This window comes from Schistocerca cancellata, chromosome 3 (assembly GCF_023864275.1).
Source record: "Schistocerca cancellata isolate TAMUIC-IGC-003103 chromosome 3, iqSchCanc2.1, whole genome shotgun sequence".
Taxonomy (NCBI): Eukaryota; Metazoa; Arthropoda; class Insecta; order Orthoptera; family Acrididae; genus Schistocerca; species Schistocerca cancellata.
The window spans coordinates 226,232,790-226,255,711 of NC_064628.1; the positions used below are offsets into that span (position 1 = coordinate 226,232,790).

General features: G+C 42.3%; 1 protein-coding gene and 1 non-coding gene across 2 annotated transcripts in view; one reads left to right on the plus strand and one right to left on the minus strand.

The window, feature by feature from the left end:
• LOC126176685 (dopamine receptor 1) overlaps window positions 1-22,922 on the plus strand; it is a 1,014,936-nt gene that overhangs the window by 386,481 nt on the left and 605,533 nt on the right. The gene's annotated exons all lie outside the window — the stretch shown is intronic.
• On the minus strand, window positions 5,971-6,045 carry Trnat-cgu (transfer RNA threonine (anticodon CGU)). The gene has a single exon. It is a non-coding gene; the product is annotated as a tRNA-Thr (tRNA).

Genomic DNA, 22,922 nt, shown 5'->3' on the forward strand with positions numbered 1-22,922 from the left:
TATTTTCCGAATCCATGCTGGTTGTCATGGAGGAGGTCATTCTGTTCGAGATACCTCATTATTTTTAAGGACAGAATTTGTTCTAAGAAAATACAACAGATCTATGTCAAAGACTTTGGACGGTAATTTTATGGATCATTTTTAACAACTCTTCTTGTCAGGGATTTCAGCTGTGCTTTCTTCAACTACTGGGCACAGTTTTTTGTACGAGGGGTCTACGACAAATTATAGTTAAAAGAGGGGATAAATCAGTCGTAAATTTGATATAGGATCTGTTAGGGGCTCCTGGCGTTTTGTATACTTTAAGTTATTTCAGGTCTTTCCCAAAGGCACTGATATTGATGTCTATTTTATTCATCTTTTTTAGTGGTTCGATGATTAATTTGGGGCTCTTCTCCTAGATTTTCCTTTGTAAATGAACATTTGAAGGTGGAGTTAAGTGTTTGTGCTTTAGCCTTACTATCTTCAGTCTCATTTCCTGTCTCAGCCGCGAGTGATTGGAAACTAACTAAGGTGCTGCTAGCAGCCTGTCCCTACAACCTGATTTTCTTTGGGACTTGAAAAAGATCGTTAAACAAGATGCTGCAACTGTGATCACTGGAGGCTTTACTCATTGCGTGCCGGCCGGAGTGGCCGAGCGGTTCTAGGCGCTACAGTCTGGAACCGCCTGACCGCTACGGTCGCAGGTTCGAATCCTGCCTCCGGCATGGATGTGTGTGATGTCCTTAGGTTAGTTAGGTTTAAGTAGTTCTAAGTTCTAGGGGACTGATGACCTCAAAAGTTAAGTCCCATAGTGCTCAGAGCCATTTGAACCATATTTTTACACACTGCGTGCTTGACAGCCAAACGCGTTTAATTGGCACTGAGCACTATGGGACTTAACATCTGAAGTCATCAGTCCCCTAGAACTTAGAAATACTTAAACCCAACTAACCTTAGCACATCACACACATCCATGCCCGAGGCAGGATTCGAACCTGCGGCTTTAGCGGTCTCGTGGTTCCAGACTGAAGCGCCTAGAACCACTCTGCCACGACGGCCGGCCGCGTTTAATTCAACACCTCTTAGCCTATAGCCCAATGCTTTGTTTTACACCTATTATGTAACTGACTCTGTCGCATTAGGCATTTCTTTACTTTGACAGTATTACATGGATGATCCCTCCTATTATGAACTGTTCTTTTGGTTACTTATCTATCCAGTACATGGTCAACTATTCTTTTACACTTGAGCCTGAGCTCCCCTACATGTGCCTCTCGTATGTTAAAAGTTTCATGTTTCTTATTGGGATATAACACTACAGCTTCTTGTAGTTTGCTGAGCGTATGTGTCTTTGTACTTGTTTTTGTTTCCCATTGTGCTGTGGTAATCGTTGTTGGCACAATTGTCTCATAGTCACAGATATTAGTTTCGACAAGGACACCCTCAAAGCGGTCATGTCTGTTTGTTGCTATAAGATCTACAGTATTCCCTTCATTAGTGAGGTTTCGGACCATATTTTCTATGTAGTTTGCGGAGGATGCATTTAGTAATATTTCGTAGGTTATCTTGTCATGTTCACCACTAGCAAAACTATAATTTGCAAACTGATTCTTTGGTGACTTAAGTTTCCTCTGATGATTACAGCTCGACTGGTCAACTTAAATACCAGTGAACGTATGTTTTTTCTAAAGTTTTCGGCTGCATTAGGATATGAATCTGGTGGCCGATAGCCCACACCTGATAAAGAGTGTAGCCCAAATAATCTTGCTAAAGCTTCAGGTTGTACCTCGGTGGATTTGGGTGACTTGTCTACTGCGATAAATATACCTCCTCCATTTTCCGTCCTTTCGATATACACTTAAAGTTTTCACAAAGTGTGACTGCTGTCAACTTCAAGTATTAAACAGCTTTCTGTATGCAGTGGTAAGTGACCTTCAAATTCCGACAGTTTGATGCGGATGCTTCGGCAGTTAACTACTAGGATGTTAATACGCTGGCATGTGGCGGACATTCCTTTGGATCTTACACTAACACCTCTGAGATTCCTACAGCTGTCGTGATTTGGACTGAATGGAGAGTCGCTGCTCTAAAAACTCTTCTGTGTATCCCACAAACAGTCAGTTAGTAGGCCAGTATTTAGACTAACCTACTCCAACTAATACATGTTACGCTAAAAACGCAGTTGCATATTAAACCAGCTGATGACAATGGCTTGAGAGGAACAACTAAAGCAAGAAAAACTGTAAATATCAACGCATGAATGGTTACGATAGAAGCCAACTTCCTATGATGTGAGGGATCCTCTGTTAATGTTACGCTTCATGCATTTCCCAAAAGCGTTCCGCCCAGCGTCTCCGTATCTCCATCTCTATGCTTTTCATATTAGGTGCACTGTGCTGCCACCTCTTGCCAGGTACTCTATATCGGCGACCCCAGTAGTCATTAGACATCGCGAGAGAGCAGATTGGGGTGCTTCACTTGTATCATACGTATTTGCGCTAGATTTCCACACTCTTAAATATCCATAGGTCCACTGTTTCCGATGTGATAGCGAAGTGGAAACGTGATGGGACACGTCCAACACAAAAGCGTAAATGCCGACCTCATCTGTTGACTGACAGTGACGGCCAACAGTTGAAGAGGGTCGTAATGTGTAGTAGGCAAACATCTATCCAGAGTATCACGAAGGAATTCCAAAATGCATCAGGATCCACTGCAAGTACTATGACAGGCAGGAAGTGAGAAAACTTGGATTTCATGGTTGAACGGCTGCTCATAAGCCACACATCACTCCGGTAAATGCCAAGCGATACCTTGCTTGGTGTAAGGAGCGTAAAAGTTGGACGAATGAACAGTGGAAAAACGTTGTGTGGAGTGACGAAACACTGTACACAATGTGGCGATCGGGTGGCAGAGTGTGGGTATGACGAATGCCTGGTGAACGTCATCTGCCAGCGTCTGTAGTGCCAACAGTAAAATTCGAAGGTGGTGGTGTTATGGTGTGGTCGTGTTTTTCATGGAGGGGGCTTGCACCCCTTGTTGCTTTTCGTGGCACTATCACAGCACAGGCCTACACTGGTGTTTTAAGCACCTTCTGGCTTCCCACTGTTGAGGAGCAGTTCTGGGGTGGCGATTGCATATTTCAACACGATCGAGCATCTATTCATAATGCACGGCCTGTGGCGGAGTGGTTACACGACAAATGAACTGGCCTGCACAGAGTCCTGACCTGAGTCCTATAGAATATTTTTGGGATGTTTTCGAACCCGACTTCGCGCCAGGCCTCACCAACCGACTCGATACTCCTCCTCAGTGCAGCACTCCGTGAGGAATGGGCCGCTTTTCCCCAAGAAACCTTCCAGCACTTGATTGACCGTACGCCTGAGAGAATGGAAGCTGTCATCAAGGCTAAGGGTGGGCCAACAACATATTGAATTCCAGCGTTAACGATGGAGGGCGCCACGAACTTGTAAGTCATTTTCAGCCAGGTATGTGGATACTTTTGATCACATAGTGTATTATGCAGTATTTTCTGTCACTGTTTGTACTGTATTTTGGTAAGCATTGTTGCCATGACTGCCTTATTGTCACTGATAACCCAAAGTGATCAGATCTATTAGCTGCTGTCTCTATGTACTTTTTGAGTATTATCGAATTTCAGTTAATTCACTCGAAAAACTGTTATCAGTAGGAAAAACTGATAGTTCTAAACAGATACGGTACTAAGGTATTATTCTTTTCAGTTGTTCTAGTACCTATGGCACACATCACTTTCGTTGCAGCAATGTTAATGAGACTGTGAAGAAAAAATCAAATTTGTTCAAAGAAAGTGATCTGGAGTAAGAAATTTACGAACATACTTTAAATTTGCATTGTAAGCTCTTTGCAAAGTGTCCTGCAAAATTTTCCTTCCGAGTTTGTGGCTGATGAGGCAGTTAAGTATGTGAAAACCTGTTAAAATATTTTCCAGAGGAAAACATGACACCTAAAAACAACTTTTTAAAAAAAATTAACACAAACTAAGATTTGTTGGAAGTGCATTTGGTGGATTTTTCATAGGCCAATACATGTGGCTTTTGAATGTTACACACTTGTGGCGTAAGGTTGCTGGGAGTTGAAGAACATGGCAAAATAAGGATTGAACATCACTTGCAACAAGACTTTTATTAACACTCCTCAGGAAAAATAAGATTATTAGTTAGGTCAAAAGGATCTTGACATATTAAGACAAACCCATTTTAGACAATTTAGCAACAATTACTGATAATCTATAAGACAGTGTCTTGATAGTTTCCTAAGGTTTAGGTACAAAATTCAAGAATTCCCAAACAACAGTGTTTCACAGTAAATATAATACGACAGGCAGGCAATAAACATCTCTAGAATGTATCTGAATAAAATACTACAAATAATTCAAGTTTATCTTGGTATGAAGCTACCATTCGTCGGGCAATGAATCTCGGACGAACGGCCCAGAAATTACTTAGTGCAGGCTCAATACGCTGAACACCACTCTCCTCTCATTCTAAGCAACCAGCGCATACACGCCCCAAGGCACAAACATACAGTGATAGCGTGATGAAGAGGGAAACAACTCTTAAGTAAAACAAGCAAAATTTAAGTCATCAGATTACAAGCTGGCAGTGTAGAAAAAACTTTTGTGATAAGTCCTAAAAAGATAAAAAGGTTACTGATGGAGACATTCCTCCCCCCCCCCCCCCACCGCCACTCCCATCTAATTGAAAAGAATTTCTGTCCCCGTTCGAGTCTCAGCTTCAAATCAAGCCACGAGGTGGAAACAGCAAATACTTAACCACAGTACGGGACAGAAAACATACGTGGAAGAAACATGTGAAGGGTTGGCTGATGAACCTCATTTACGTTAAAGACAAGCTTGGCTCGGAAGTATAACCCCCCAAAACACAGGCAAATAGATTGTCCCTATAAGACGCAAGAGCTTAGTCTCCATATATCTAAAGAAAGGGACTTGGCTATTTAGTATACTAGACACCAGACAAAGTAATTTTTAGGTAACGAATAATGAAAAATTGACCTTAAGAATAATTTACAAAATACTTATAATTTAAAACCTGTAATCAAATCAGAACACTATGACAATTATCAAACTGAAGCTACTGTCCAGAATGAGATTTTCACTCTGCAGCGGAGTGTACGCTACTAGCGCACTATGTTTTCTTACGAGTGATACACTCCTCAAATCACCTGGAGAGAGACAGGTATAGGGAACAACAACAACACGATGCTGGACCGAGTCTGATACAACAGCAGCAAGACACAAACACGAGCAGGAATTGAACCAGTCACTATTATCACGCCCACATCAGGGAGTATGATCAGTTTCTACGTATGACACGTGGTCTCGGCCCCAAAACAATGAATTAAAAGTAGCGCACCGATCATCCAAAGCTGCTCTGTGGTGACAAACTGTGGAAAATCTTGGAGCGACCAGGAGATGTGTGGTGACGACGACCTACCGCTCGCTTCCAAATCTGGTCGGCCAAAGGTATAATATGTCTTCCGTTTCCGAAGCACGTTCCTCGTATAAAGAAGATTCTCAGCCAGACAAATTGTTAGTCACACGGATCGTGAAATCAAGAGCGAACCTTCTGGCCTGCAGACTGCACTGTCTGTGCTGCGTCACATACTGCCTCTCCTGGAAAATGGTCTCAGCTTCACTCGTGGCAAAGGTGCTACGCACTCTTCACACCAAAGATCGCGCTTCAGGAGACGCGGAGCGAGCTATTGATCGCACAATGAATCCTGCCGTCCCCCCTCTCAACACAGGAACCCCTGGGGTGGAGGGGGGGGGGAGGGACGGGCAGGACTCGTAAAGGAGACTTCATTAATACCACCTCTCCCAAACAATTTCCCATGAAGACTATGCCCCCGACCTGAATGTTGCCCAGACGTTCGCCCTGATTGTATTGATGCATTCCCTTTCGAAACTTCCTGGCAGATTAAAACCGTGTGCCGGACCGAGACTCGAACTCGGGACCTTTGCCTTACGCGGGCAAGTGCTCTACCAACTGAGCTACCCAAGCACGACTCACGCCCTGTCCTCACAGCTTTACTTCTGCCAGTATCTCGCAGGAGAGCTTCTGTAAAGTTTGGAAGGAAGGAGACGAGGTACTGGCAGAAGTAAAGCTGTGAGGCCGAGGCGTGAGTCGTGCTTGGACAGCTCAGTTGGTAGGGCACTTGCCAGCGAAAGGCAAAGGTCCCGAGTTCGAGTCTCGGTCCGGCACACGGTTTTAATCTGCCAGGAAGTATCATATCAGCGCACACTCCGTTGTAGAGTGAAAATCTCATTCTGGAAACATTCCCTTTTGCTCTGAAGATTTGCCATACCTCTACCTCAATTATCCTTTATTAACTCAAGACTAATATCACTGTGTAACAAATTATGTATGGATCAGATATTTGAGGGTCTTGCCGATCTGAGGGGTGATAGAGGGACCCTTTGCCGTTTTATTCATTCATGTTTCAATGTCGCACCTCTTCATGGACGCGAAACAGGAGGTCTTGAAAGCTACTCAGTTGTTCCGTACACCAAAGCAAACACTGTCGTCGCACTGTACTCCAAGTCGGCACTATCATATTGGAGGGGGTTGCTGTCCCCTGATGTCCTTAGAGAAGAGTTGAATCGCCCGGGAGTTGTCAGCAGTGTCAATAGTTGTCAAGACCGTCCATATTAGTGGCTTGTGCGAGCCTCTTCTACTCTTCCCAAAAATGAGTTGCATTACCATCACACCGATGCAGGTAAATTTTTAAACACTCATATGTAACTACATGTTTCAGTCACCAGTAATTTTTACGAAATTAATGGATCACGTTTATGTCACCTTTCTTTCGTAAATGCAAAGTAGACAATAATTACTGAATAATATGTCTTGACTATGAGCGACGTGTACATCTATGACCTTTCAACAATTTTGCACCGAATTATGTGGTTTAGGCCGCAAAATTGGTGATGTACGAAATAAAACAACAATTTTACCAGCTGTTATCGTAATTCTTTTTAACATCATAACACGTTTCCGGTGGCGTTGCGCACAACTGGGTAAAATTTGGCACCAATATGACTTAATTGAAGCACGTTACAGCTCACATGAACTGAGGTCTGGCCTTTCTTTCGTATTTGTCTTCACGTTGCTTTTTGAAGCGTCCCCGAGTCCGAGGGTGACGCCGCAGGGCTTCTGTACCATTACAGAGGAGGCTTTCAGGCACCTATGAGCCAAATTTCAAACTTCTAAAGCGCAATGGGAGGCAATTAAGGCGTTTTGAAAAAATAATCTCTTAATAGCGTTGCGCAGTGTGCTTTTCGTACTTGTAATTTTTAATTCATTTTCCACGTCCCTTTTCTCTCATTCGCCCCCAGTAAGTGCTATGGTATTTGCTAGCCATTCCTCCATCTTCATATTCCTGCTTTTCTATGGCAGTTGCAAGGCCATACCTTCATATTTATACTCCCGCTTTTTACAGTCTGGGTTTCTTATAAGGCAGATTACCTAATATTTGTTTTTCCATTATTAACAGCCCACTGTCCAAGTAATCCATGTTGCATATCAACACTGAAACATTCTGATCGGGACCGCGGAACGGGCTGAGCACCGCATGAAAAACCACCCCTGTGGTATCTCAGGCAGCTGGAATTCCTGAAGGGAAATGGACCGGTCTGCATTCTGCTTCTTGCGACGCGAACCTCCCGTGCAGCCGCGGCGTGAATTTCGGCCGCGTCTCTACCAGCCCGAAAGCCGCTAGAAAATTCGCACGTCTGGCCGTCGCCTTGCCGCACGAACTTCTTCCGCCCGCTCGTGGCTCTTGGCCAGTCGTTTTATCACCGCATCTCCGCAACCTTGTTTTTGTAACCTATGGTTAGCGGGGAAATTTTCATCTACTGGACGTCCCCCACTCAAGACATCTCCTACTCATCTGTGGTCTAATTATCAGATTATTTTTCGCTACCTTCCATTCGGTAAACACAGAAACTTGTAGCATTTGTCTCGTTCCTTTTCTGCCACTTCTCGTGCATAACTTTTTCTACATCTACATACGTGCTCCGAAAGAAACTGCACGTGGTGTGGTGGAGGGTGCGCTACACCACTACTAGGCGTTCGCTTTCCTGTTCCACTCGCCGATAGAGCGAGGGAAAAATGATTGTCGTACGAGCCTAATGTCTCGTATCTTATCGTCGTGGTCCCTACGCGAAATGTGTGTTGGCGGCAGTAGGATCCTTCTACAGGCAGCTTCAAACGTCGTTTCTCTAAACTTTCTCAGTAGCGTTCTTCGAAATGTCTTCTTTCCTCCAGGGACTCCCTCTTGAGTTATCGATGCATATCCGTAACACTTGCATGCTGATCGAACCTACCAATAACAACTCTAGCAGCTCACCCCTGAACTCCTTCGACGTCTCCTTTCAGTCCGACCTGGTACGGTCTCACACACTCAAGTAGTACTCAGGAACGGGTCGCACTAGCTTTCTGTAACCAGCATCGCTTACAGATGAACCATACTTTCGTAAGATTGTCCCAATAAACCAAACTCGACCATTCCCCATCCCTACCATAATCCTCACATGCTCGTACCATTTCATATCGCTTCGAAACGTTACGCCCAGACATTTAAACAACGTGACTGGACACTACTAATGCTGAATCCGAACATTAAGGGTCTATTTTTCCTAAAAATACGCGTTAACTTACATATTTCTACATTTAGAACCATCTGCCATTCATCACACACCTAGAAATTTTGTCTAGCTCATCTTATACCACCCTAGGTCACTTATGTTCGGCACTTTCCTGTACGCCACAGCATCACCAACGGACAACCGCAGACTGCTGCCCACCCTGTCCGCCAGATCATTTATGTATACAGAAAACAGTAACGGTCCTACCACACTTCCCTCGGGCACCCCTGATGTTACTCCTGTCTCCGATGAACACTCGCCGTCGAGGACAATATGCTGGGTTCTATTACTTAAAAAGTCTTCGAGACACTCACATATCTGGGAGCCTGTTCCGTGTGTTGGTACCTCTGTTAACAACCTGCAGCGGCGTACCATGTCGAATGCTCTAGAAATATGGAATCTGCCTGTTGCCCTTCATCCATAGTTCGCAGCATATCACGTGATATAAGAGCAAGCTGGTTTCCCAAGAGCGATGCTTTCTAAAGCTGTGTTGACTCGTGGAGCTTTTCGGTCTCTAGGAAATTTATTCTATTCGAACTCAGAATATGCTCTAGAATTCTGCAGCAAATCGATGTTAAGGACATTGGTCTGTAATTTTGCACGTCCGTTCTTTTACTTCCCTTATATACTGGAGTCGCCTGCATTTTTTTTCTTCCAGTCGCACATAACGCCGGCTGGGGTGGCCGAGCGGTTCTAGGCGCTACAGTCTGGAACCGCGCGACCGCTACGGTCGCAGGTTCGAATCCTGCCTCGGGCATGCATGTGTGTGATGTCCTTAGGTTAGTTAGGTTTAAGTAGTTCTAAGTTCTAGGGGACTGATGACCTCAGAAGTCAAGTCCCATAGTGCTCACAGCCGTTTCCATTTCCATTCGCTCGGTACTTCGCACTGGTGGAGAGTTTCGCGGTAAATGCAAACTAAGTAAGGGACCAGTGACCTAGAGTACTCTTTGTAAAACCGTATTCGGATTCTTACCGTAACTGACGGTATATTTATTTTCAACTCATTCAGTTGTTTCTCTGTGCCAGGGATAATTAAATTACTTTGTCATTGATACGGCACTCTGTACGATGGTCAAACGACGATACGTTTGTACGATTCTGCTGCGTGAGCGATTTCGTAAACATGGAACTTAAAATTTCGGCCTTCCTTTCGCTATCTTCTACTGTCAAAACCGACTGATCAAAGAGTGATTGGATGCAAGCCTTAGACCCGCTTAGCCATTTTACATAGGAAAAGAATTTTTTCGGATTCTCCGCCAGATCTTTAATCAAGGTAGTCGTATGATGGTGGTACCTGTTGTATGCTTCGCGCATAGATCTTTTCACAGGCGCACGAATCTGTACTAATATTTGCTGGTCGTCATTAGCGCGTCCTCTTTTGAACTGGCAGTGCAACAGGCTTAGCTTTTTCAGCCTTTTCCGAATGTAGTTATTAAATCATGGTGGGTCTTTTCCGTCTTAAATCCACTTACTGGCACATACTTCTCCAGTGCGCTATTTATAATCTGTTTAAAATTTGCCAATAATTTCTCAGTGTCGATCATTCTGGAACCAAATGATTGCAGTTAATTGTCTACGCGCGATGTTAACAACTGCTTATTTGCTCTTTACTGATTTATTAACTTTCCTAACAGTAGTCGCTATGTCTCTATACTGATATCTATAATATCTGGCCTGTTTGTAACTACAAAGTGCAAAATATTTCCATTCCATATGGGCTGCCGAACTAGCTGCTCAAGACAGTTTTCGCAAAACGAGTTCAAAAGTATTTCACAAGACTGTCTGTCTATACCCCTGCGAAGAATCCATACACGTCCTTGTCATTGATGACCTGGGTATTTGTGTACAACTGACCGCAGATTTTCTACGAATGCTCTATAACTGACACAGCGAGTCGGGTGGTCCTTGAACATCCTAAAATTAACTTAATTTCACCTAGACCTGTTATGGCCGAACAGACAACTTCACTATTACACTCTATTTCTACCACAATAAAACAATATTTTTGTCGATTGCAGCGTCCACTCCCCCTCCTACGGCGTCCGGTCTATCTTTCCGAAAACATTCCAAGACTCACTAAATCTTTCAGAGCTTTTACTTCGGGTTTTAGCCAACCCTCACTCCCAACAATAATTTGATGTTGAGAACTTTCCTGGAGGATAATAAATTCGGGAACTTTGTTACGAATACTTCGATAGTTTACTGATAAAATTTATACAGTCTAATAGTATTTACTCTGAACGCGGTTTGATTTCCCTATAGGCGTGTCGACTGCCGAGTGTTCATGAAAACATCACAAACCAACGACTAGCCTAAAAAAAAACCTTGTGCACAAATACTCTGCTATCCGAGCAGCTGCTTCTTTTGTGTAGTACGCCCCCGGACCTATCAAAGTGGGTTCTACAAACGTAGGTCCTATGGGACGGCTGAACATGTTAAAAGGCGCCAACTGAGCTCGACACGCCTTCAGGTAGTAACAGTAATCTGCATCGGTTGGACCTTCCGAAATGCACATCGCTCCCCACGGACTCAGATGAGACAATGAAAACTGTCGCGCCATAGACTAAGGAGATGAAAATCGCAGACGTGACAATTCAGTCCCGAGTGTCGGTTCTCTAAGAAACCACTAACGCTCTCAATAAAAGCCGGCCGCGGTGGTCTCGCGGTTCTAGGCGCGCAGTCCAGAACCACGCGACTGCTACGGTCACAGGTTCGAATCCTCCCTCGGGCATGGATGTGTGTGATGTCTTTAGGTTAGTTAGGTTTAAGTAGTTCTAAGTTCTAGGGGACTGATGACCACAGCTTGTAACAACAACAACTGTACATATGATAAATTTTATTTTTCTTTCTGAATGTTGATAAATTAATGTAAGCAATGTTTTGAATTTCTTTTTCTTTTCGTGTAATGTTAAAGAAACTGTGAGCAACTTTCGAAATGAATATTATTATTTATGTTAGATTTCAAGTAATGTGGTAATCAAAGGGAAGTGTATTTAATGTTAAAACTAAAGTAAGATGTGAAAATTTTATTTATACGCTTGGTCCATACGTAGGAAAGGTATTAATATATGTTGAGTAGAAAACCTGTGGTGAATACCCTACCTGTAGGGGAGTGGGAAAAGGTGGAGGCAGGCGAGTGCGGGAAAACGCACACTGGCGCGGTTCGGCACAACGGGCTCAGTATTACAGTCGGAGTTGGGCATCGGTCAGAGGAACACGTACCGTATCGAGGAGGCTATCCAGGAAAAGTGGATTCCATTGAGCCTCGGATGTGCCGATTCCGACGACTACATGGCATGGCTATATTCTTAGGCACAAAATTGGAAAGATTACAACGCTAAGAAGAAGGAAAGTGCCGATGCAGTGAGAGCCTTAGCCGTGCTTGCATGTGTGCTGTGCTTCTCGCTATCTCGCTGCCCACCATCCGCCGCACCGACGTGCACAGGTCAAACATTTATTTCATCTTTAGAATTGTATCTGTGTGGACCAGTGTCGAAACTGTTTCTAACTGTTCAATAATAACGTGACTTTTACCAGAATTGCCTCAGCCATTACTTATCCTGATCACTGGCCTAGACAGGGTCCTTACCACATATTGTGCAACCCGAGTATCCCGAACTGAAAGTTTAAAGTTAGTGTTAACGAGAATTATCAGCAGACAAATCTATGCTATAAAGAAGTTTAAAGTTCTGTGTGTTATTGCAAATGTTGATAAAGAACAAAAGTATGACTAAATTGGAAGAGAGTTTTTTTGAATTGAGCTAGCAATGACACTTAATTAATTTGAGACAGAAAGAATGATAGTTAAATAATCCAGAAGTGAGACAAAAGATTAGTAATCCATAGGTTAATAATTATGAGTGTTAATTTATCTTCAGTACTTAATAGTTTCAGTACAACGACCATAACAGTTTCAGGGCCCCCCCCCTTTTTTCTTGTCTGTTCTTTCAAATCTTGAAGGGTACTGATCAGATTTTGAACAGCAAAGTTAAGTTCTATATTAAACCTAAGTGTATTAGTGTTTTTCCAATTTTAATAGTGACATTGTATGTGTGCTTTCAAAATTGCTAATTCTAGGGTAATCTATGCCCGATTTCAGTCTGATCAATATACAAAATGCAGTTAGTAGTAATCATTGCTGTGTGGTGTTGTGTAATTTTAGTTCGTCCAAATTAGTACAAAAGAAGAAAACCTTAGTTCAGTAGATTCTTTCTGGTTCCAAACTTTGCCATAAAACGCAACATTACTACGTGTTATTATGCTTGTACATGCACCCACTTGTGCAAGGAAAAACTCACTCAATGCCTAATTAGGCTGGCGACCGTATTATTAATCATTGGTAGTATCTACTGTGTGTACTTCTTGTCCGTGCGAATGCAGAATTGTACTTTACATTTGCTTGACGCATCACTGTAGTTACTGACTGGATATACGTCCGAATTGCTTCCAATTAGGTACACGCGGTCAACTTATGTACTAAAATCCTTGTTTATAAGGTGAAGCCCGTGAACTTATTACAGTACAGGCTTTAAAGAGCTAACGTACGTCCGAGCGGGCAGTAGCGTTACAAGCTGTTAAGTCCCATAGTGCTCAGAGCCATTTGAACATTTTTTTCTCAATAAAAGCGGGTCCAATCATCTAGTGAAATAATATATCGAGCCAAATTGACCTCAATTTGTTACAAAATCTCTGTATCAACTACAAGACGCGAATTATCAGACAAAATTATATCAAGAGTGACAGCACACAGAGCAAATAAAACAAGAAACCTTCTACCTTCACATAAATACTCTGCCAGCCACCGTATGGTGCGTGGTGGAGGGTACGCTATGCCACTACTAGCCATTTCTTTTCTCGTTCCACTTGTAAATAGAGCGAGGAAAAAAGACTGCCTTTCGCCTCCAGGCCAGCCCTAATCCCACTAATATTATGTTCATGATCCTGACGTGAAATTTACGTTGGCGCAGAGGAATCGTTCTGCAGTCAGCCGCAAATGCCCGTTTTCTAAATGTTCTCAAATGGCTAATGAGCAATAATGATTAAACCACTTCACAAATCTCGGGGAAATAAGGAAAAAGCGAAAGTATGAATCCGTGATGCCTGTTCTTTCAGATATATCCGAGATGTATGCAAAGAAGTGCGTTACGGAATTACTAAGGACTGAAAAGATACGCTTGAAATTCTCTGAGGTTATAGATGCGACAGCGAATAGCTCAGTGGGCGTTTAAAATGAAGTGGACTGGGTTATCACATAAAATGGAAAGAAAAACATAGGTATTAAGAAACAGAAGAAATACTTCAGTTGATCGAAGAAATTAGGAAGTAGCAAAACATTCAGGGAATTTCAGGAAAACAGAAATACAGGCCACTTCGAAATATATAGCAAGTGCACGGAAGCTAAGGTGAAATGACTGTATGAAAAATGTGAAGAAAGGTACACTGACTCGGCATACAGAAAAGTTAAAACAACCAAATAACGTAAGAGCGGTAACATTAAGAGGGCAATGGGAACTCCACTGTTAAGTACACAGGAGATAGTGCTTGGGTAGAATGAGTATATCGAAGGCCTCTATGAGGGAGAAATCTTGCCTAATGACGCGATAGGAAAAGAAACAGTAGTCCATATAGAAGAGACAGAGGATCCAGTAGTAGGGATTTGGACGACTTAAAATCGAATAAGGCATAAGCGATAGATAATATTCGATCAAAACTTCTAAAATCGTAAGGGGAAGTGGCAAGAAACTATTCACGTTGGTGTGTAGAAAGTATGAGACAGCGCGAAAAACCATCTGACTTACGGGAAAACAACATTTACATAATTCCGAAGAATGCAGGAGCTGACAAGTCCGAGAATATCGCACAGTCAGCTTAACAGCTCATGAATCCAAGTTGCTTAAGAATAACACACAGGTGATTGGAAAAGAAAATTGAGGATGTGCTAGATGACGACCAGTATAGCTTTAGGAAGGTTAAAAGGCACCGGAGGGGCAGTTCTGACGTTGAGACTTGCGAGCTGTCTGTGCGGCCGCCCCAATTCTGAACATAAATTTCCAGGAAGCCACAACTCGCCCGTTATCTCAGAGGCTGATAATGCAAACAACACTAAAAAAAAATCAAGATGCGTACGTACAATCTGTCGACGCGGGAAAAGAAGTCGACAACGTGAAATGGTGCACGATCTTCGAAGTACTGAGAAAAATAGGGGTAAGCTATAAGGAAAAACGGGTATATAAAATATGTACAAGGGCACAAGGGAACAATAAAACCCGAAGACTAAAAACTAAATGCTCGAATTGAAAGAGGTGCAATAAAGCATTGATGGATATAAAATAAAAGTTCAAAATGAAATGAAAATTAGAAGTGGAAGGATGTCAGTGATCGCAGATGTCATTGTTATTTTCAGTGTAAGTGATTAGAATTACAGATTCTGATGAATGGAACGAATAGTCAATAAGTACAGAATACAGGCTGAGAGTAAATCTAAGAAAAACGAGACAAAATGCAATAACGAAAATATCAGGACTGGTGAAGACGCAGTAGATGAAGTTGAGTAATTCTGCTAACTAGGCAACAAAATAGCCCATGACGAATGGAGCAAGGTGGACACAAAAAGCAGACAGGCTCTAGAAAAAAAAATGGATTTCGGGCAAGGAGAAGTTTACTGGTATCAATAACAGACATTTGTTTGAGGAGAATGTACCACAGCATTGTGTGCCAGTGAAACATGGACTGAGGGGAAACAGGAAAAGAGGAGAATGGAAGCATCTGAGATGTGGTGCTACAGAAGAATGTTGAAAATTTGGTGGACTGATCAGGTAAGGAATGAGAAGTTTCTACGGAGAGTCGGTGGGGAAAGGACTGTATGGAAGACACTGACAAGAAGAACAGACAGGATGATAGGGCTTGTCTTAAGACATCGTGGAATAACTTCCACGGTACTAGAAGGAGGCGTAGAGGGTAAAAACTGTGGGATAAGACTGAAACTGGAATACAACCCGAAACAATTGAAGACATAAGCTGCAAGTGCTACTCTGAGATGAGAAGAAGAGCTTGGCACACGACCGCGGTTTCGTGGTGGTGACGATGGACTCCCATCCTGTTCTCTGCACTCTGAGAAAAATGGGAGTTGATGGCTTAAGTGTTGCAATCACTTAGGCTGCTCATAATCTGAATCGATGTATTTAATAGGTACAAAAATTACTCAGATGCAACAGCTGAAATAAAGGAATGAAATAAAAATGAGACGAATCAGCCGAGAAGAGAATGAAACTTTTTAGTGTTCATGTTCAACTGTTCGTCGGCTGTTCAGATACCTTACGGTAATGCAATCGGGTGACTTCCTTAAATTCTCAGTGAATGAGACTATCCAGCTTCATTGCTGTCACTATGTTGAGCCCTTTGTCACCTATTGTTGCCACTTAAATTAAACGAGTTTTCGGGGAATGTCTCCGTGAGTTTGCGACATTGAAACTTGCTTGAATTTCCTTGATATGGACACGATGCTTCTGCTGTGAAACTTAAGATTTTCTCGGCGAGTCGAAAGTTGAAATGTTTTACGTGAGTACCACTTTTGAGATTAAACTCGCAAGTGATCTTATAAATGGACACTGAGGTTTTTGGTTAAACTTTTCTTGGAAGCATGCTTGGACAAACAGAGGGACGCAGTTATCGCTAGTTGCCTACCCATTAACCAATATTTCGCGGTAGATACCATCTGTCGAAGGTCATCTTTCGTTATATTGTGGTTGTGGCTTGGGTTCCGTAGACATGACCCAACCAACCGAAACTTGAAGTTACCATGCACATCGATATCTCATAGCAATTCTGCCTTGCGAATAATGCGGTTTTCACATGCCGAAACATCGGCTGCCTTCGAGGACGTTATTCAATTTGTTGTCGTAAGCTACTTCGACACTTTCGTTATTTGGGCTCGTGGCAGCGAATCCACAGAACGAATATACACTTTACTATGCAAGTGGAAAATGATGACTTCCTTCCCTTTCTTGATATGTTAGTTCGAGAAAGGGTTGGATATGTCACTTGTAGGAAGCCAACTCGTACCAATTTGTATTCTCCCACTGAAATCTGTCGCCTTACGACTCAGTGCAGAAGGGCACTTCACTACTCGGTAAGTAGATTCCATTTCACACCCTAAATGTTTGTGAGGTGACTCAGTTCACTAGTGGCAGAATACGTACAGCAGGTCACAGATGAGATGGGTGTTGCGCTATCGATCCTACCGCGATCCAGGTGAATGAAGAGAATGAAAAATTGTCGTCTATTTTGTCTTTCCTACATTATGCAGGTAGTATTCCATATTTGAAGAAACAAGTGTCGTCTTCTTCGACCACCGTCTACTATTCCGGTCCTTTTAGGATACATAAAGAACGATTTTGGTTTGCATAAGACGGGTTATCCACTGTGTATCCTGCAGTCGTTGTCATTCACGGTCTCATCGGTCAGACCCTTAGGAACGAGGAGGACAGTTGTGCAAAACGTGTCACGCGCACTTAGCGACAGCCAGGCAAGGAGGCAGAAGGCAGAATACCTTCGCGTCATGCTTTGCTTCCTACGTAGCAGGATCACTTCAGTCGTCCATTACGTGGTCCCTAATTTAAATGTTGAGTTTATCGTTACTTTTTGCTTCCTAGGTAGCAGATTCACTTCATATCGTCCATTACATGGTCGCTAATTTAAATGTTAAGTTTATCGTTACTTCCATTTCTGCTGCTCCTCACTCATTTCGTCTTTCTTCAGTTTACTCTCAGTTCATTTTCTGTGGGCATTAAATTGCTCGTTCAATTCAGCTGATCCTGTAATTATTCCTTGCTATTTCTAAGGATTGTCATTGAGGGATCTTACCACTTCACCCTAAATTTTAGTCTCAACTCTAGTGCTTCTTTCACACGTCGGTAGAACAATAGAGGAGAAAGTCAACATGCTTGTCTTATATCTTTTACTGCGAGCACTTGTCTCCCTCTCTTCCATCTTATTACACTCTCTTGCTTCTTGTAATATAATGAGCGAAGTAAATGTTTCCGTTTGAAGACGACGCTGCAGTTAATACATAACCCAGCGCTGCTACGATATGGGTATATAAGCACCGGCATATAGGCAAGGGGTTAGCGTGGCCTTCAAAGGGAAACTTTTTGATTGCCCCTTATTTATCACCCTTTCCGTATAGTTTACATTCAGTTTTCTGAGATGTTCCATCTTGCACCATTTTACAATGTCGAAAGTTTATTCTAGGTCGCCAGATACTTCTAATGTAAACTAATTTTTTTGTCTTACTTCCACCATCAAACGTAACGTCAGAACGACACATCTTGTGCCTTTACATTTCGTAAAATCATACATCGTCATCTACCAGAGCCTCAATTTTCTTTTCTATGCTTATGTATACTATTCTTTGTAACAGTTTGGGTGGATAAAATGTCAAGCAGACTTTACGATAGATTGTTGGTTCATTTATCTGCCATTTCTATCTTTGGGTGTGTGCAGCTAATATTCTTCCGAGAGTGCGATGGTACTACTCTACGATCATTCTACACGCTAAGCTGAAGATTCTTTGGTTTCCATCTTCTCCAATGATTTATATTTTAGATGTTAATTGTCCGAAGAACAGTAGCACGGTTAATGCTGCCCCTTCCCCCCACCTCCATAACATGGACCGAGGCTGAAATTATATCTCTGTATCAGCCAGTCGGGGTGGCCGAGCGGTTCTAGGCGCTACCGTCTGGAACCGCACGACTGCTACGGTCATAGGATCGAATCCTGCCTTGGGCATGAATGTGTGTGATGTCCTTAGGTTAGTTAGTTTTAACTAGTTCTAAGTTATAGGGGACTGATGACCCCAGAAGTTAAGTCCCATAGTGTTCAGAGCCATTTAAACCAAATCTCTGTAACAGATTACGACTAGCGCCTGAAAACTTATTCCTTTTAAAAGTGTAGTACGAAATATCAGAACAGATTATGTGATATCGGTAATGCCGAAAAAGTTATTCACTACTAGTTCATTATTGGAACATTCCTCCCTAAATTTTTATTTATTTCAGACGTCACAGTTAAGTTATTCGAAGGAGATGTAGTATTCTTTATGGAAGGATTGTATGTTATTATAGTCTATCTGAGGACGATAATTATGCCAAAAAACTATTTTTTTTTACCAGAAGAAGAAAATTGGCTATCTGTTTTCTTCTTTTTGTCCTTTTACATGTGATAGGCTACAAGTTAGTACCGCTGTGCACAAGTTACGTGAAGGGTGAGTCCACTATACAGGAAGGTAACGAGAAAGGTAAGTAAACAATACATATACAGACAACAAGACCCCATGGAGTAAGTACAATGAGTAACCTGTATGACGAGTACCACGTCCTGTTACTTGGAATCGACAGATACGACAGCTTAATTCACATAACAGGAGATTGCATCTCAGTGTGTAGCAACGTACAGGGAACACAGGTCGCTCAGCCCGCTATGTGCCAGTCAGATATTGAGAGGCCTGTCAGCGGAGGAAGTGAAGTTTCCAAGGATTCCTTGTTATCTATTTTGAAAGACCCTGTACATGCCACAATGACAAAATCATAATATGGTTCACTAATTGTTTCTACGCCAATATCGTTCATTGGAGCCAAGAATTGTCTGTTTTACTAATGTAATGTCAAAGAGTGGTGTTATGCTGCTAAGGCTGAGCATTACAGCAAGTGACATTTGTGGCTACGCATTTACGCCTCATCAAAACGAGTGGGAAACTGACTTCCTACAGATCCTTCGCTGAGGTCACATTCGTGCTACAGCTCGCTCAGTTTTAGCAAATTCCAATCCACTCCACGAGGGTCTGTGCATATGACAACTCCAGAACAAGACTCATAATATTTACTAAAATAATGTCTGTTATGAAAACCATTTACATTGCTCTTCGAACTAGTTAAAAATCAGCAGAGTACCTCCACCACTCCACCAACTATTCACACCCCGCTCCTCATTTCAACATCCTGTTCCATCACTATTCTTTGTAATTCCCATGGTCTCCCATTTAACCGAGCATGAGGTCAAATCCAGCCCACAGCAAGTTTCAGAAAACAAGATTGCCGTTGTTGTTGTTGTTGTTGTTGTGGTCTTCAGTCCTGAGACTGGTTTGCTGCAGCTCTCCATGCTACTCTATCATGTGCAAGCTTCTTCATCTCCAAGTACCTCCTGCAACCTACATCCTTCTGAATATGCCTAGTGTATTCATCTCTTGGTATCCCTCTACGATTTTTACCCTCCACGCTACCTTCCAATGCTAAATTGGTGATCCCTTGAAGCCTCAGAGCATTTCCTACCTACCGATCCCTTCTTCTAGTCAAGTTGTGCTACAAACTTCTCCCCAATTCTATTCAGTACCTCCTCATTAGTTAAGTGATCTACCCATCTAATCTTCAGCATTCTTCTGTAGCACCACATTTCGAAGGGTTCTATTCTCTTCTGGTCTAAACTATTTATCGTTCATGTTTCACTTCTATACTTGGCTAAACTCCATACAAATACTTTCAGAAACAACTTCCTGACACTTAAATCCATACTCGATGTTAACAAATTTCTCTTCTTCAGAAACGCTTTCCTTGCCATTGCCAGTCTACATTTTATATCCTCTCTACTTCTACCATCATCAGTTATTTTCCTCCCCAAATAGCAAAACTCCTTTACTACTTTAAGTGTCTCATTTCCTAATTCCCTCAGCATCACCCGACTTAATTCGACTACGTTCCATTATCCTCGTTTTGCTTTTGTTGATGTTCATCTGATATCCACCTTTCAAGACACTATCCATTCCGTTCAAATTCTCTTCCAAGTCCTTTGCTGTCTCTGACAGAATTACAATGTCATCGGCGAACCTCAAAGTTTATATTTCTTCTCCATGGATTTTAATACCTACTCCGAATTTTTCTTTTGTTTCCTTCACTGCTTGCTCAATATACAGATTGAATAACATCGGGGAGAGGCTACAACCCACTGCTTCAGTTTCATGTCCTTCGACTCCTATAACTGCCATCTGGTTTCTGTACAAATTGTAAATAGCTTTTCGCTCCCTGTATTTTATCCCTTCCAGCTTCATACTTGGAAATAGAGTATTCCAGTAAACATTGACAAAAGCTTTCTCTAAGTCTACAAACGCTAGAAACGTAGGTTTGCCTATCCTTAATGTAGCTTCTAAGATAAGTCGTAGGTTCAGTATTGTCTCCCGTGTTCCAATATTTCTACGGATACCAAACTAATCTTCCCCGAGGTCGGCTTCTACTAGTTTTTCCATTCGTCTGTAAAGAATTCGCGTTAGTATTTTGCATCCGTGACTTATAAAACTGATAGTTCGGTAATTTTCACATGTGTCAACACCTTCTTTCTTTGGTATTTGCACTTCCTGTCGATCTCATTTTTGAGACGTTTGTTTTCCTTTTCGCCTGCTTCATTTACTGCATTTTTATATTTTCTCCTTTCATCAATCAAATTCAATATTTCTTCTGTTGCCCAAGGATTTCTACTAGCCTTCGTCTTTTTACCTACTTGATCACCTGCTGCCTTCACTACTTCATCCCTCAAAGCTACTGATTCTTCTTCTACGGTACTTCTTTTCCCCAATCCTGTCAATTGTTTCTTTATTCTCCCCCTGAAACTCTGTACACCTTCTGGTTAAGTCAGTTTATCCAGGTCCAATCTCCTTAAATTCCCACCTTTTTGCTGTTTCTTCACTGTTAATCTGCAGTTCATAACCAATAGATTGTGGTCAGAGTCCCCATCTGCCCCTGGAAATGTCTTACAATTTAAGACCTGGTTCCTAAATCTCTGTTTGACCATATAATCTATCTGATACCTTTTAGTATCTCCAGGGCTCTTCCATGTGTACACCTTCTTTCATGAATCTTGAACCAAGTGTTAACCGTGATTAAATTTTGCTCTGCCCAAAATTCTACCAGGCGGATTCCTCTTTCATTTCTTATCCCCAATCCATATTCACCTATTGTTACCTTCTCTCCCTTTTCCTACTCTCGAATTCCAGTCACCCATGACTATTAAATTTTCGTCTCTCTTCACTACCTGAATAATTTCTTTTATTTCCTCATACATTTTATCAATTTCTTCCTCATCTGCAGAACTAGTTGGCATATAAACTTGTACTACTGTAGTAGACGTGGGCTTCGTGACTATCTTTGCCACAATAATGCGTTCACTATGCTGTTTGTAGTAGCTTACCCGTACTCCTATTTTTTATTCATTATTAAACCTACTCCTGCATTACCCCTATTTGATTTTGTATTTATAACCCTGTATTCACCTGACCAAAAGTCTTGTTCCTCCTGCCACCGAACTTCACTAATTCCCACTATATCTAACTTTAACCTATCCATTTCCCTTTTTAAATTTTCTAACGTACCTGCCCGATTAAGGGATCTGACATTCCACGCTCCGATACGTAGAACGCCAGTTGTCTTTCTCCTGATATCGACGTCCTAGTAGTCCCCGCCCGGAGATCCAAATGGGGGACTATTTTACCTCCGGAATATTTTACCCAAGACTACGCTATCATCATTTAACCATACAGTAAAGCTGCTTGCCCTCGGGAAAAATTACGACTGTAGTTTCCCCTTGCTTTCAGTCGTTCGCCGTACCGGCACAGCAAGGCCGTTTTGGTTAGTGTTACAAGACCAGATCAGTCAATCTCCAGACTGTCGCCCCTGCAACTACTGAAAAGGCTGCAGCCCCTCTTCAGGAACCACACGTTTGTCTGGCCTCTCAACAGATACCCCTCCATTGTCGTTGCACCTACGGTACGGCTATCTGTATCGCTGAGGCACGCAAGCCTCCCCACCAACGTCAAGGTCCATGGTTCACGGGGTAATAACAAGATTATGAGCAGTGTATTGCAAATTGTGACCTATAAGTGAATGAAAATCTATACTGTGTGTAATCGAGCGCATACACAGTCGCCAACGACCACAAGTAATGCATGGGAAACTAAATGATTATATTGTACTTATCAGTAATGTAAATATTAAGATAATCTAAATGTGTGATAACAGAACACTACACGACTCTGGAGAAAATATGTACGCACGTTCTGGCCTCTAGTTCCCACTTCCGCACATTTAAATTATGAATGTATTGTGCGAGAGGTATTTCTGGATTCCCCTTATTTCCAACTAAAGGATGCACTATCACTGGCTGAGAGATATATTCTCTTGCTGCAGATTTTCCA